Source organism: Tenrec ecaudatus, chromosome X (genome assembly GCF_050624435.1).
Source record: "Tenrec ecaudatus isolate mTenEca1 chromosome X, mTenEca1.hap1, whole genome shotgun sequence".
NCBI lineage: Eukaryota > Metazoa > Chordata > Mammalia > Afrosoricida > Tenrecidae > Tenrec > Tenrec ecaudatus.
The window spans coordinates 118,199,232-118,215,473 of NC_134548.1; the positions used below are offsets into that span (position 1 = coordinate 118,199,232).

The 16,242-nt window shown below is 41.2% G+C and overlaps 1 protein-coding gene across 4 annotated transcripts in view; it reads right to left on the reverse strand.

Annotated features, from left to right (window-relative positions):
• PAK3 (p21 (RAC1) activated kinase 3) overlaps window positions 1-16,242 on the reverse strand; it is a 333,228-nt gene that overhangs the window by 109,201 nt on the left and 207,785 nt on the right. The gene's annotated exons all lie outside the window — the stretch shown is intronic.

Here is a 16,242-nt window from a genome sequence, read left to right on the forward strand (position 1 = left end):
AGTACTCTTAAGGTATCATTGTTGATACCTTATTATTTTTGTTGAACCTATTTTCCAATTACTGCGCTGGTTTACTAATGTTAAATGACTTGTCCTTTTATTTATGTTTTTATTTAAAATAAATATTTAAATATATTACCCCACTGATGTCTCAATTTTTAGTAATTTTATTTTCATTTGTTTTTATTATTGAAACTCACCAATAGCTTCTGCATTTTCCACCCTAGGCTTATACCAGAGTCAATCAGTTTTTCTGGTTTCCCAGGTAATAATTAGGTACCTTGGCTTATACTCGGGTCGGCTTATATTCGAATATATATGGTAGGTATGCACATCAGAATGACTTGTAGAATTCAACGAGAGACCAGTGTCTGCTTCAAGAACCTCCTATTACCAGAATGTTTTGTGGTATAATCTGAGCGAATGATTTGTTTTCATTCTATATATGATTCTGATATGCAACCAATAGTGGAAATCTATAGCTTCCCTAGGCTTTATCATCACCCATAAGGAGTTTATCTGAAAATATTTACACCATTGTCTCTTTCTCTGAGCTCAACCTCAAATCCTGCTGTGCACTTCAAATTCTTTCCAGCCTTTAGTGATTATGTGATCTCAACAAGACCTCCGGTTCTTGGTTCGCCCCATTTCTCAGCCAGCGTTTCCATTCTCATTTACAGTCACCTCAACAGATTGGTGTTCTATCTAGTCTACACCGTGGTTCCACTACTTAAATTTATTCTGTAGTTGATGCCCTGGAAACACTCACCCTTGGATCACCTCTTGCATTCATCTGGCAAAACCCTATTCTGACAGAATCCAACCATTGTCTTTCTCTATTTCTACATTAAGGTTGCTAAGAATTTCTGGGGGGAAATTCACAGCCATGAAGGTTTGTGTTTGCCATAAAGGTCTCAGACCTTAGAAGAGTCACCAGTGGTGTTTGGCAATCTTCTCTTTGCCCCATTGCCAACTTCCTTTCACACTTCCCTAGCTGTGCTAGAACTTCACCACTTTTGTCAAACTTCTTTCTGCTTCTCCTCCTCCTCCCTTACTTTCAGCAGATGGCATTCCTTCTATTACTGAGGAAAATGGAGACCTTCTGCTAGGAACTTTTGAATTTGCTTCCCCTCCAATCGCTATGCATTTATATCCATTAATAGAGTCTTCTCCCATCTCACTGTAAAGTGTCATCACACACACACACACACACACATATACCTATCGACCTGAGGTTTGTCCCTATACCGGCGCTTTAGATTGTCAGTTCCTCATACTCCGGGATCTCACTGCATCACGAAGCTCTTTTTTCTTCTATCTTCAATCTCTTCCATTTCTTTGCACTTTCCTTTGGGTTTAAAATGCATTGAGCTCTTTCTTGTCCTTCAAAATTAGAATCTACTAGCTTCCATCTCTCTTTGGCTACTATACTCTCTGAAGCCTTTCCTTCTAAAGCTGTACTTCTTCAAAAGGGAATCTAGATTTTTATCATCTCAGTTTTCCAATAACAGTGACTCCCTTTGATCATAAGTGGACTTCCATCTTGACCAACCCCATAACCACTTTGCAGTCTTTACAACTGCAGACCTTCCAGTCAAAAATGACCTTGTTGATCACACACTGCTGAAAACACACTCCTTCCCTCCCCCACGTGGAAATCACAGGTTCCCAGTGTGTCCGCATTTTCCTGTCCTAGCTCATTTGCAAAGTGATTCGGTGGTGCTGTTGGGTAAACAGTGAACTGCTGAGTAGAAGGTGGGATTTTTAAAACCAACAGCTGCTCCCAGGGAGAAAGATGAGGCTGTCTGCACCCATAATGTGATGAAGCCCCAGAAACCCTACATAAGGTCGCTATGTGTTGCCATGGGCTTGATGGCAGTGGTGGGTATCTCATTTGCATGGGACTCTTTCTCTATTGGCTCTTTTAAAGAGTACCCCCCAAATAAATAAATAGTATTCCCTAGGAACTAATGTCGGTATCTCATCTCATCAACATATCTCTCCCTTGGGTCATCTCACCTACTTTCGTTGTTTTACTTATCTTCTACACCAGTGACCTCCCACATGTACCTCCAGTTCTGATCTCACTCTTCCAGCTCTACTACTTGTAATTAACTGCACACGGAACCCCTGTGTGGGGAAGTCCCCCACAGGCCCCTGGCACGAAATGTTTGCAAGAGTAAACTATAAGGGTACGTCACAAAGTTCATGGAAAAGTGGAATGAAAAGGTAATAGAACTTCCATGAAGGTTTTGAAGCCTCGCCATACTCCCCATTGACTATGTCTACCTAAACCAATATGAGACTACCTCTCCTCTTATGGTCCCTACCTTGTCCTTCTCCAGCTAGTCTTGAATGCAAACCTGTATGGAGTCTATGTTTGATGGCCTGCCTCCCCCTTCCACCATCTGATTAGTCACCTGGTTCTATTAATTTCCCCTCATAAATATTCTTCCAGCCCCTTTCTCTTCTCTTTTACTTCCATTGGCCCTTGCCCCAGGCCACGGTCATTTCCCACCTGTACGACTTCAATAACCTGCCTTCTCTCCTGAATTCCTTCCCTACCCCTTCCCTTCAATTCACTCTACTTGTGACTAAAACTCGGATGAAATTACTGTCAATATAACATTTAAAATTTGTAGCTTGGTACATATGGTCCTCTGGGATCTGATCGTGGGGCTCTGGTTGTACAGTGGTCTACTCATTGAGCTGCTAACCACAAGGTTAGCAGTTTGAATGCACCAGCTGCTCCCCAAAAGGAAAACAAGGCTGTCTGCTCCTGTGAAGATTATTGTACAATATCAGAAATCCAGAGGCCATTCTATTCTGTCCTGTAGGATCACAACAAGTCAGAATCAACTTTATGGCAGTGAGTAGATGAGCATTTGGTCACCAATCAGGTCTTTAGTGTCAGCCTCCACACATTGCCTGTTCCCACTCTATGCAATGTCTGTAGTCTGAACTACAGTCAGTTGTATTCAGATAGCCTCAATGAATAGTGCCATGCCTGGTAAGTTCATATTTCTGCTGTTCTGCCTAGAATGCCATTTGTTCTTTACCTAGCTAGCCCTAGCCCTACTCTGAGACTCACCAACATTCAGGCGTCATTCCTTACAGAACTTTTCCACCTCCCTTGTTTAGATATCCCTCTTCAGTGCTCACTCTTTCAATGGTACTTAACACACAACCTCTAACCATTGAGTGATCCATCTGGGTTCCCCACTAAACCATCATTTTATTAAAGGCAAGAACTGGAAAACATTTACCTCTGCACCTTGACATCTAGAAAACATTCACCTCTGTACCTCAATATCAATCCAGAAAAGTATCTGACTCTCAACACATATTTAACAAAACAGCAAATTAGTAAATGAATGGATGAAAGAATGATCTTCATTATATGAAATGGAGACAAGACACGCCTAATTCCTCTCATGTGTTCATGGATGAGTAAAACCTTAAGCCAGGGCTGTCAAGAAGGTGGGGATGGAGGGGCATGTTTGGAGGTTGCTGCAGTTGAAGTTTTTGATGGCCATGTTGTTGTTGCTGCTATTTTTAACCTAACAATGGAAATGACTCTGTACTCACTGAGGAATACCCCTTGCTAGGTGCCACTCTAGAGTCAAAGGGCAAATGCCAGCAGCATAGCTGGACAGGGTTGAAGGTGCTGCCTGTAGTCAAACCAGCCAGCCCTTCCCAGGTGAAATCCCTTGGACAGTGAGTGACAGGCTTATCTTTGGGATGAGTTTTTGAATGCTGTCACCAGAGTCTATCTTGTTATAGGGCTTCCACATGTCATCTGTCCCCTAGAATTCCTGGAAATATTGTTGGGCCTTCTCCTCGAATACCATATGGCCAAGTAGAGCAGTCTTTTAAAAACAAACAAAAACACCTTCTAGCTCCTTGAAAACAAAGCATGCTGGGAAACAAAATGAATAATAGAAAACACACAAACAACACACTCCTAGATAAATTTAGCTCCAAAATTCAGAAAAAATGGTCATTGAAAAAAATGGAAAACATGTTAAAAGTTATGACATGTGGCATCGTATCATAAAAAGCAACATTTAAATTAATATTGCTACGCAAAGTGAACCACAAACTATTGTACAATGCATACTTTTAGAATTTAGGAGTATTTTGTTTCCAGACAAAGAAAGCACACAGACTAGCTAGTCTAAAAGACCAACGTGTCTTAACCTTGGCTCTGAGGAATAGCTCCTTTCTGGCGACCACCCCAGCTTCCTTTTCTCACAATTAGACAGTGGGTCTCTTAACAAATATTATGCACTGAATTGGCAATCAACAAAGGGTCAGCCCTACCAAGTGACTCCATAGGGGTTTAAATAATGTTCTATACTTATCAGCTAATTGAGGGGACTCAGCTTAACAAGAGAGAAACAGGAAACAATCCTACCACACCAGAGAAAAGTTGCTATTAAATTGACTCAAAACTTACCACCATTGAGTTGATGCTGACTCATAGCAACCCTAACAGAACAGAATAGACGTGGTCCTATGAGTTTCCCAGAAAGAAAGGTTTAAAAATAAATGTTGTGGACAGTCAGAGCTCACTGGAAGAGATAGGATTTGAGAGACAAGCTTTAAAACATAGGTTGCCAAACTTACTTGGTCTACAGCCCCCTTTGCCGGGAAAACAAACATATTCAGCACCCCCCTGGCAATGATAAGCTTTTGTACTATAGCCCACAATCCAGGATAAAGTATACGTCTCTGCTTTTGTAGACCCCTGGGTCAGTAGAGCTTGCCTCTCTCACCATCCACCCCTGGGAGTGGTATCACCCACTTTGGGAAACATTACTTTAAAACAGCGGTTCTCAACCTGTGAGCCGAGACTGCTTTGGGGGTTGAATGTCCCTTTCACAGGGGTTGCCTAAGGCCATCGGAAAACACATAAATATTTCACAATATATAATTATATATTGTTTTGTGGTTAATCACTATGCTTTAATTATTTTTAATTATGTTCAATTTGTAACAATGAGAATACATCCTGCATATCAGATATTTACATTAAAATTTATAACAGTAGCAAAATTATAGTTATGAAGTAGCAACAAAAATCATTTTATGTTTGGGGATCACTACAACATCAGGAACTGTATTAAAGGGTTGCGGCCTTAGGAAGGTTGACAACCACTGCTATAAAGGATGGAGAAGAAGGAAAGGCTAGGGGGAAAGTGGGAAGCTAACAACAGTAAGCACAAAAACAAAGAAAATGTTCTAGAAATGACTGTGGTGATGACTGTATAACCCATCTTGATGTGATTGAACTGGTGAGTTGTGCAATAAATGAATTATATGCCAACAAAACGGTTGGACCACAAATGGAACAGGTAAACCCTCTGCAATAGGAAGGCTAGTAGGAAATTGGCATGGGTATAGCATGGTGATGAGGAAGACAGAAGGAAGAGGAGAAATCGAGGACTGCTCAGAGAATCCGGAAGGAAAGAAAGATGAAATTCCAGACAGTAATAAGACACGTGTCCAACCAGGTGTTTTAGCCAATGACGGCAAAGGTGCTTTACAGAACACAAGCCTGGTAGCTGTGTGCTGCTAGCTAAGTAGGCATGCATGGAGAGGGCAAATTTTACACCATGGCTGCTACCCTCAGGCTGAAGAGGAAGAGGATGAATGGTGGGGGCAAAATGGAGAGCATCTACGTGTAGCTAAATCTGTTGCTTGGGAGAGCACTGACCAGGCATTTAGTCTAAATTTTGTGTGTGTGTGTGTGTGTGTGTGTGTGTGTGATCTGATTTCTGCAAGTAGACTGCTAATCACCTGAGGGCAAGAAACCTTGCCTTGTACGTCGTATTCCCACAACCTTCAGCACAGAACAAGACACAGGGAAAAAAGCAGGCACAAATATTTTCTGATGGAAGCACGTGCTCCTGAGTTAGCCTCTTATGGACTGCCAATACTGTGCAATTGGATTTTAAAGCAAATGAGTGCGCTTCTCTATGAGACCTGTGCGCAAAGGCAGCATGTGGCTCCGGTGGATGCATTGGCTGGCTGTGCATCCATCTAACCTGGGGTCTCTCACGCAGGTCTCTGAGATAAAAGGAGTCCACTAGAGTGCTGTGTAAAGGGCGTGGAGGGGACCTTACCACATAACTCCCTCCCTGGGTCCCCTTCTTCTGCCCGTGTGGCACTTGTACTCAATGTCATGTGTCCCGAAGCAGAGGCCACACTCCATCATACAAAATGCCTGCTATTCGTCTCCAGGCTCCTGGGCTTTGCTGTGGGCAGTCTAGGTTGGAAAGACATAGAAGTTTGGTACCTCATAGGAGTGACCAACCTTTTCCGAACAGATGTTCCTTCATGCCGAGATCACTCTTCCACTAAGTTAATGGGGGCTTTCAAGCCACAGAAAGGCTGTGCTAGTCACGGCCTCACAAGGGATCCAGCACAACCTGTCTTTAAGAGTTAGACGTGCCTTGGTGCTTAGTTAACTATGAGGGAAGGGAGATGATAGCTTTCTGTTTATTTGTGAAATTTCCATGGGCCCAAGCTTTTGGTGTGTGGGTGAGGGAACACCCTGTGCCATAGCCCTCCAAAGAGAAAAAGGCCTTCAGAGGCCTTCTAGCTGATAAAACAACTGATAAGTCCCTTAGAGTCTGATAAGAATCTGGAAGTCCCTTTGATTCCTTTTTTTCCACTAGGGAAAGAAACAGTAAGCCCCTGCAGGTGGTCTCACAGGGAACAGCTCCTTATGAGAGCAGAAAGCCTCCTCAAAGGGACTGACTGCAGCCAAGAATGTCTTCATCCCTGGCTCTTCAAACAAACCTCCTGTTTGGGGCCCAATTCTGAGAGGGATGAGTCCCTCACACATAGGAGTGAGTAGCAATGTGGGGCCTTCAAGTTTAATTGTCTCCCCCCTCAAAAAAATTGAAAACTTGATAGCACTGTAGTAAATCCAATGGAAAGTTAGGCATAAAAGGGTAAATTTTTTTGTTTGATTTAAGGGTACGATTTTATTGTTGGTTTTAAGTCCTTTAAAATTTTACAGTGCAAGGTGAGGTTTAAAAAACCCCAGTTTGAAGGTCACATATAATAGATATGTTTCCAGTTTAAACCAAGTATCTTGGGTGAAATGTGTACATATTCTGAGCCAAAAAAAGTAGATATTTATTAAAGAAGGGGGACAAAATTTTCTTTACATACTGGATTACAAATGGATCTTTCTAACGGGTAGGGTGCTGACAGGGGACTCTGATATTCTATTTTAATATAGTGCTTTAATATTTCAATTTTCATAAAGGCCAGATATTTTATTATGGGAAAAGTTTTTTAAAAGCCCACACAAATATACAGAAATTGAAGGAGAGAAACAGATTTTTTTCAGATTATTTTTTACAAAGATATTTCCTGTTAGGCCTCATGAATAAAACCTGTAAAGACAAGAGTGAGTGAGTCAATGAATGAGTGAGAGTGAGTGAGTGAGAGAGTAAGTGAGAGTGAATGAATGAAAGTGAGTGAGCTGTCTAGGTTTCCCTAGCTTCTATTAAAATTATCGTCCACCTTTGTTCTGTCAAATAGGGAGAATCTCAGGTCCACTCTCATCAGAGGAAGTCTGAAAGGAAGAGCGGAGGTGAAATCACTTGAAATGCTGAATCACTGTAATAGCCCGATACTACAGCCAAAATTCATCAGCACGTGAGCAATATATTAAGTCAGTCCTGCTCTTTTGACAACAAGTACCAGTAGTCTGGCACTGTTTTAGAATGGAGTACTTTCCTCATGTGAAGGATGTCTTTGGCAATATAACCAAGGCGAAAGATTCAATTGGGTTATTGTAAATGTGCGCTGTTCTTATTAAGAGATTATTTATTATATTACCAAGTCACAGAAACGTAACACTAACTCATTTTCCTGTCTTCAAATAGAACCTGCTAAAGCCATGTTAGACTTGATGAAGAAGTTAGAAAATTTACCTCTTGGTCCAAGTATCATGGTATCTAATGAGCGTATGTGGAATTACTATATGTCCAGTTCCATTCCTTCTGGTGGAATATTAAATCCCACCTCCTCCTACTATGGAAATCTGTTCTTCCCAAAGTAGAATAAATAATCAAATATTTATATAAATAAATGTTTTAACAATTTTAAAGAAATTTATAAAAATAAATATGTATAGACTCTCTCACTCTCACTTATTCGCTCTCTCACTCCCTCGCTCACTCACATTCACTCACTTTCCTTTTTAAAAAAATGTTTTATTAGGGACTCATACAACTCTTATCACAATCCATACATATATCAATTGTGTAAAGCACATCTGTATATTCTTTGACCTCATCATTTTCAAAGCATTTGCTCTCCACTGAAGCCCTTTGCATCAGGTCCTCTTTTTTCCCATCCCTTCCCGCCCACTCCCCTCTCCCTCATGAACCCGTGATAATTTATAAATTATTATTTTATCATATCTTGCCCTATCCGATGATGTCTTCCTTCACCCCCTTTTCTGTTGTCCGTTCCCCAGGGAGTAGGTCATATGTAGATTCTTGTAATCAGTTCCCTCTTTCCAACCTACTCACCCTCTACCCTCCCAGTATCGACACTCACACCCCTGGTCCTGAAGGAATCATCTGCCCTGGATTCCCTGTGCCTCCAGCTCCGATCTGCACCAGTGTGCATCCTCTGCTCTATTCAGACTTGCAAGGTGGAATTTGGATCATGATAGTTGGGGGGGGGGGGAGGAGGAAACATTTAGGAACTAGAGGAAAGCTGTATTCTTCATCAGTGCTACATCGTACCCTGATTGACTCATCTCCTCCCCTAGATCCCTCTACAAGGGGATCTCCAGTGGCCAACAAATGGGCTTTGGGTCTCCACTCTGTACTTTCCACTTCATTCACAATGGTAAGATTTTTTTTTTATGATGCCTGATACCTGATCCCTTCGACACCTTGTGATCACACAGGCTGGTGTGCTTCTTCCATGTGGGCTTTGTTGCTTCTGAGCTAGATGGCCGCTTGTTTACCTTCAAGCCTTTAAGACCCCAGATGCTATCTCTTTTGCTAGATGGGCACCATCAGCTTTCTTTACCACATTTGCTTATGTACCCGTTTGCACTCATTCACTTTCACTGACTCACTCTCTCACTCATTCACTCACTCACTTACTCATCCACTCACTCTCAGTCACTTACTCTCACTCTCTTGCTCACTGACACTCACTATACTGACACTCACTCACTCACTCTCTCACTCACTCTCACTCACTCACTTTCATTCATTCACTCTCACTTTCTCACTCACTCACTCTCACTCATTCACTGACTCACTCACTCTTACTCATTCACTCTCTCACTCACACACACTCACTCTCACTACAAAAAAGAGAATAAATAGATAGATAGATAGATAGATAGATAGATAGATAGATAGATAGATAGATAGATAGATATGTATAAAGAAAAGTACTCCACTCTGCAGAAGATGCCATCTATGCAGATAATCAGCCTTCTACATATGGTCTCACCAGAAGAGGTCTAGTCAGTCCTGTTCACACAGGCAGGCAGGGGTCACCTTCAGAGGCATCATTTTCAAGAACATTCAGCAACAGTCAAGTCAGTAGGAAATTGCCTCCCCCTCACTTCAGGCCAAACAATGTGGCTCCACTTTTATTTGCACCCATTTTACATATGCAACAATTTCAATAGGAAATGTTTGAAAATAAAGAGCAGAGCTAAGTCTACTTCCTAATTAGACACTTCTGACTGGTGGGTAATTACAGGGGATACAACTTTTGGGGTGGTCTTTATGTGCTTTAAGGATGAAAGTAACTTCCTATTTTGCACACAAAAAAAATGGTTCTTGCCATCAGCAGTAATAAAGGCTGACAGCCTCAGAAATCCTAGGGAGCAATTCTGTTCTGTCCTATAAGGTCATTTGGTGGTTGATTTGTTTTTTGGTGTTTTTTTCACCAAGTCAATTCTGCTTCCTAAACCTTAAAACCAAACTCCCTGCCATCAGGTTGATGCCAATTCATAGCGACCCTATAGCACAGGGTAGAACTGCCCCTGTGAGTTCCTGAGACTGACTCTTGATGGGAGCAGAAAGGCCAGTCTTTCTCCAGAAGAGTGGCTGGTGAATTTCAGCCATTGCAGTTAGCAACCCAATATTTAAGCACTATGCCACCAGAGAGATAGACACACATAGATCAGCCATTGTCAATTTTCCTGTCTCTGCAAGTCCTTATTTTAATGTTCTCTCTCTCTCTTCTTATTCAAATGCTCTATAGGTCTCCATCTCCTAATCTCACTCTCAACTGTTACTTCTCTCTCCCTTTCTCCTGGTTGCATTTTCCCTTTATTGTGCACATCTCCTAATGCCACATGTCATGCACCTCTTAAAATGAAGGCATTTTATTTGGTGCACCCTCACTGCCACTCCATCTAGGCCCAGATTCCCTGTTTTATTGACCGTGAAATGGATGAACAAACCTGAACAGAGAAGGGAGAAGGCATCCTTCTCCCACCTTCTAATTTCAAGCACAGAAGACTTCTGGGAATAAAGAGTGGTGCAGGAGGCTCTACTCTTGGAAGCAGTAGTGAAGCTGAAGGGAAAGCCTTGAAAAAGTACACACACCAAATGACCAGCTAACCCACAAAATGCCCAACTCACACGGTAGAGCGATAGTCGAGGTCATGTGCTAGCCACTGTTTCTTTCAAAAACTACCAAAAAAAGAAGAAAAGTTTTCTTTCCTCCCTTCCAAGTGGCAATTAAAAGAGAGAATGGGAGTGGGATGGGGGAGAAGGGTAGCCTTTTTGAAATCCAGATGAGTTTCAAAGTATACCACCAGCTTCTTAGGGAAGAATTTAAGTCATTTCTGGGAACATAGTTCACCACATACATTATGTATTTATTCTCCTTTGACACATGAGGTGATTTCATCTTCAAGAGTTAAAGGCGACAGCCTAGGGTCACATAGCACAGGGAACATAGGGTTTAGAGTCAGAGACCTGGAAGGGGTTTGGTCTCCATGACAGGCTCCATGACCCTAAGCTGTCTCCTTCAACTCTTGCACACAGGGTGACTCTAAGAATCCAATTACTCAATGTACGTCGAGGGTCGGGTGCAACTATCTCCCCCTGCTCCTCGAGGAGAAGGAGCCTTCAGAACTCTTCCCACGAGCTCCCAAAGAAATCTCTCTGGATTCCCCCAAAAGTACATTTGTCCTGTGCTCTCAACAAACACAGCCCTTTACACAGCATGCCATGGCTTCTGAAACACACTGGATGCTCAAATTCAGCACAAAACACAAGACGTAAGCAATGCTTTGGAAGACAGACATCCAACAGAACAGGTCACTCCAAATGCAGCCTCACCTGCTTTCCTCCAAGCTTCAAGTCCTGAACATCAATCATTTCTAGAGGCGCTATGTCGTGTTCAGTGTCCTGGCTGCATTCATATGCCTCATTGTCTTATTCATTTAGTTATGTATGCATTTGTTTATTCATTTATGCATTTATTCCCCACCGTGTTCCAAAACGGATGTCAGGTGGCTTACACAAGAATACACAAAATACTACATGTTAGCATAAATTCAAAGTGGATAGGAAAAACTAAAACAAAGGTTGGAACATAAAATGCAGCCCGAAAGAAAACTAAGATAAAGGTGCAAATATATCACAAGTGCTGTGGGGCACACAATTAGCCTGATCGGTTTCACAGGGTTCATAAAATTGTCAAACCACTTGTTCAGGAGGTCCTTTTCCTGGTCTAATCCCAAATACCTTTCTATAGTGAAGAGTCATAAAAGGGTGGCAAACTGTCCCTCTTAATGTCTTCTATGACCAGGATCCAGTTCCTGGAAGTTCTCAACAAAGACAGATCTCTGATCTTGAAACTGCAACCAGTATGCCTTATTTTTCTTCTCCCTGCCTCTTGACGTTCCACTTGGCCAGTGACGTCCTGCTTAGAAGATTTATTTTAAAACAACCACAGAAAATAAAACTTTCTGCTGTCACCAAGCAAATATCTTCATTTGAGTCAAAAAACAGGACACTATGACATTGTTTGCAATACCAACAATTGGGAAAGGATGCCAAATATCCAACCAAAGGAAAACGGTCAAGGAAATCATAAAACCACTGTCTCATGAAGTATTATACACCACCCAAAACAATATCTATGAAGAGTTGTTACAAAGTAAGGCATATTTTGATAAAAATGTTAAATACAAAGGAGAATACAAAACAGTGAAACCTTTTCAAAGGTTGATGTGACTATATAACCAGAGAAAAAGCCTGGCAAGATATCTACCAATATGTTACTGTCGTTAGTTTCTGAGATTTGTTCATCTCCAAAATCTTGACATTGATTAAATTTCTATCAGATGAGAGAGACAATAAGAGACTGAGACAAATATACCAATCTGGTGATTTTTGAGTTGTGTAATTTTTCATTTTGTAAAAGAAAATTTGATAATGAGCATTTAAGCTCAAGCTAGGGAGAACGTTACTTTATCAAAGAAATTATAATTCTAACTCTTCATTTTAGAGGTTGTTAGTCAATTATTTCTAAGTCTAGTGTTATACCTCCCAGTTACAGAACACATTAATTTTTATATTTTGGTAGCATTTTGATGTTTAGAATTACATTTGATCATCAAAAATAGCCCAGTGAGTTAGGCCAGGTAGGACTATTTTCATTTAACAGTTGAGTAAATTAAAGCACGAGGGGGGCTAAGTGACTGGCCCAGCTGCAATGATCAGAGACAAAGATAGGACTTGAACCCAAGCCTCAATAGCCAAGTCCAGTGCTCTTGCAATTTGTTCAATACAGCTACCTAAGGCAGGAACAGAGAAACAGTAATGCCTCCTCATCTATGAAGGTTGGGTTCATGAAAACCCTCCAAAGTAAAATTCAGCTGAGGAAATGATCATTTTATGAGGAACAACAACACCAACAAAAAACACAGGCAGTGCGTTTTGAAAGCCCTTATAAATCATTTTTATGCTCAGTAAGATAAAAAAATATCAACAGTGTATTACATAAAAAATGAGTTTACATATGTTAAATTAGTAAGAGTGATAGGCTCTATGCAGTTTCCTGAGATGATTTCTAGAGCTTGTGAGGATGTACCAAGCATTATGAGAGTAGAACATGAGTGTGACAGAGGAGCAATGACAGAGCTGGCCTGTTAATTCAAAGCATGGACCTCCATGTTCCCAGAGTCATCCAAGTTCAATCTTAAAATGGTAGAAACTTGCTTGTGGCTTTAGCGCTATCAAGCAAGTCAATTCAAGGGAATTACTTAATGACTTTGACAATTCTGAAAATACTTTGTCTTCTAACGACTTTTAGCATCTCTGTATTCAGTGAATTAAGTCATTCAAGTTTTGTCTGAAGGCTACTGATTAGTTGACCAGCAATGGTATTAAATAGCACCGCTTGATTCAAGTTCTACTGCAGATATTTTCTGTGCAATGTGACTTTTTTATCTTTGAAGGCATCATAATATCTCTTTTCAGAGTTCTAATAAATAATTCAAGGTTAGAACAGATAGGATCTGATGTTTCAATTTCTCTGGCTTTCATGGGGAAGTGTAGATCTTGTTCTAGAATTTTGCTCCGGGTGCTTCTGATTGGACTTGTCCCAAGTCCTGGAGCCTACTAATTATCTTCATTATCACTGTGACAGTTACGTAATTTCCTATCAACTTGAAGACATAGAAAAGTGTAGGGGTGGCATCCAACCTGTCAATCAGGTCACAGCCTGATAGTGTCTCCTTGTGGGTGTGGCCTCCTCAGAAGGAGGGCCCTGGGAACCTCCCCACCCCTCCCCCTCTCTACCTTCACCTTCCTGCTGGCTGACTTTGATTGCTTTTAGAGCCCTTGAGATGTGTCCACTGTTATTGGATCCATAAGACTTTGCATCTACTGGTCTGTGATACTCCTACATTCTGCATCATTTCATGTGGCTGTGTGAGTCTGAAGAGGAACTTATGGACTAGTATCAGACTTATGGACTTGAGTTGGACTGACTGGGATGTTTTCTCGATATATAACATCTTGATATCAAACTCTTTCTTACACATATATGCGTGTCTCTGGATTTGTTTCTCTAGTCAATCTAGCCTAACATAATCACTTATAATGATCTCTTCTGGACTACTGGAAAATTCCTGAGGATCATCCTGTATCAGTATCAAACTGCCCTTAGAACTGGTGTCAATAAGTTCAGATTCAACTTGTGCCCATGACTGTTCCTTTGTCAAATGTGCAGCCTCCTCCAAAAGCTCTTCTGGATCCAAAGAGTCTTTGTCTTCCACAGGGCTTGCTAAAAGGTATTGTGCCATATCTAGCCAAATCTTCTCACAGGCTTTATTGAGGATTAAAAGAAAACAGACCAAATTCACTGCCCTCCAGTCAATACTGACACAGTGATTCTCCCCCGTGGGCGTGGCAGACACTATAATTGTTTATGGGAGTAGAAAGCCCAGTCTTCCTCCTGAGAAGCTGCTGGTGGTTTCAAACTGCCAACTCCTGCGGATCGCAGCCCAGCACATAACTACTACACCACAATACCATCATTAAAGATAGGTTTTGCTAAACCACCTATTGCCTTTCCTCTGAAGAGTACAGCATTCATGATGGCATATGAATCCCATGCATTAGGATCTTCAGACAGAGGTATCTTGGCAAGATTTTGTACAACAGAGATATGTACCATACATACTCGAGTATAAGCTGAGTTTTTCAGCACATTTTTAATGCAGTTTTTGCGGTAAAATTAGGTGCTTCCAAGGATAGTTGGATTGGCTTATACTCGAGCACATACGGTACTAGTTTAGAGTAAATTTTTGAATAGCTATATTACACATTGATCTAAGGGCTGAAGGATCTGAGACATGCAGTTGGTTATAAAAATAACTTTAGCATTGGGATACACATATGCAAATGCATCTGAAGTGACAACAGGATTGTGAAGAATCAATGGAACTTTGAATTCAAGGGGCTTTTCTTTCAAGTAGTCTTGAACTTCTACCAGAAATCACTGTTTAAACCATTCTTTCAGGATCGGAGGAATCACCCAGGTTTTTCTGTTTTCGTACCAGTAATGTTGGCTTGGATTTTACCCCTGAGAAGACTTTTTGTAGAACAGAAATAGTTTTGCTATGAAGTCACCTCAAGTCTTGACCCAACACAGAGGCTGTCAGTCTGTTTTTGCTGACCTCATGCCACCATCAGTTGGCTCTTGCCATCAAAATGGCAAAGTGAGCTTATTGAAAGGCTTTCAAAGCGATCAATCTCAACAATTCTACAGATTTGTTCCATGCTTAATCCCCCTCATTAATCACGTGCTACCATACCGGAGGACCCAACACAGGAACCTAAGAATCTACTGGTTCTTTCTTCAGCACCAATGTCATAAGAGACTTGGTCTTCTGGTGATAGTGATACTTAACATTTCTCACACTACCCCATGATTCCAGACAAAATTTGCCTTCTGAAATTTCTTGAGAGCATGGCCAGTGTTTCATAATTTCTTTGCTTATCTTCCAACCATAGGTTTGACATATTTGTTCTCCATCTTTGAGGTAAGAGGGATAAAGCCACTTTGGAGTATTGTAAAGTCTGCTAGAGGCAATACCAGCTCTAATAACATTTCCAGCTTTTTTTTTATTGTATGAATGTGGATTCATTTAACACCATATCTCAGGGAGCTGTTAGTTTTACCTTGAAGAAGTAGATCGAGATAAAGAATGTCCCTTTGGCCTTCTCAAGACATCCTCCTTCTTATGCTTTGGCAATTCCCTGTGGTGCCAGTATCCTGGGATCTCGTTACTCACAGCCACAACAGTCCGTCCTATCGATCCAGGTCTGGTTGCAGCTTCATATGCTAAGTAATGCATCTTGACAATGACTTCTTAGACACTGTGCATCCCTGAGGATCACATGGTGTCAGCATATGATATTCAAACATCAAATGGTAGGTGCCATGAACAACCCAGAAGTAAATGACAATATATTGCTGTGATACTCAGTGGAAATGAGGTTGAATGTGGAACGGACAACTGGCAGAAGATGAGAATAAATGACTTGGAACTGCCTTCCTATTTTGGGTTATAGTAAGAGCGACAATATGGGAGCCACTCAGAGTGGCTCCCACCGACCCATCTCAAAATTGCCACAGTTGTGAAAAAGGGATACAGACATAAGTTCAACTAACCTCAAAGTTCCAATAAGGACAACTTACAGTTAGGAACAG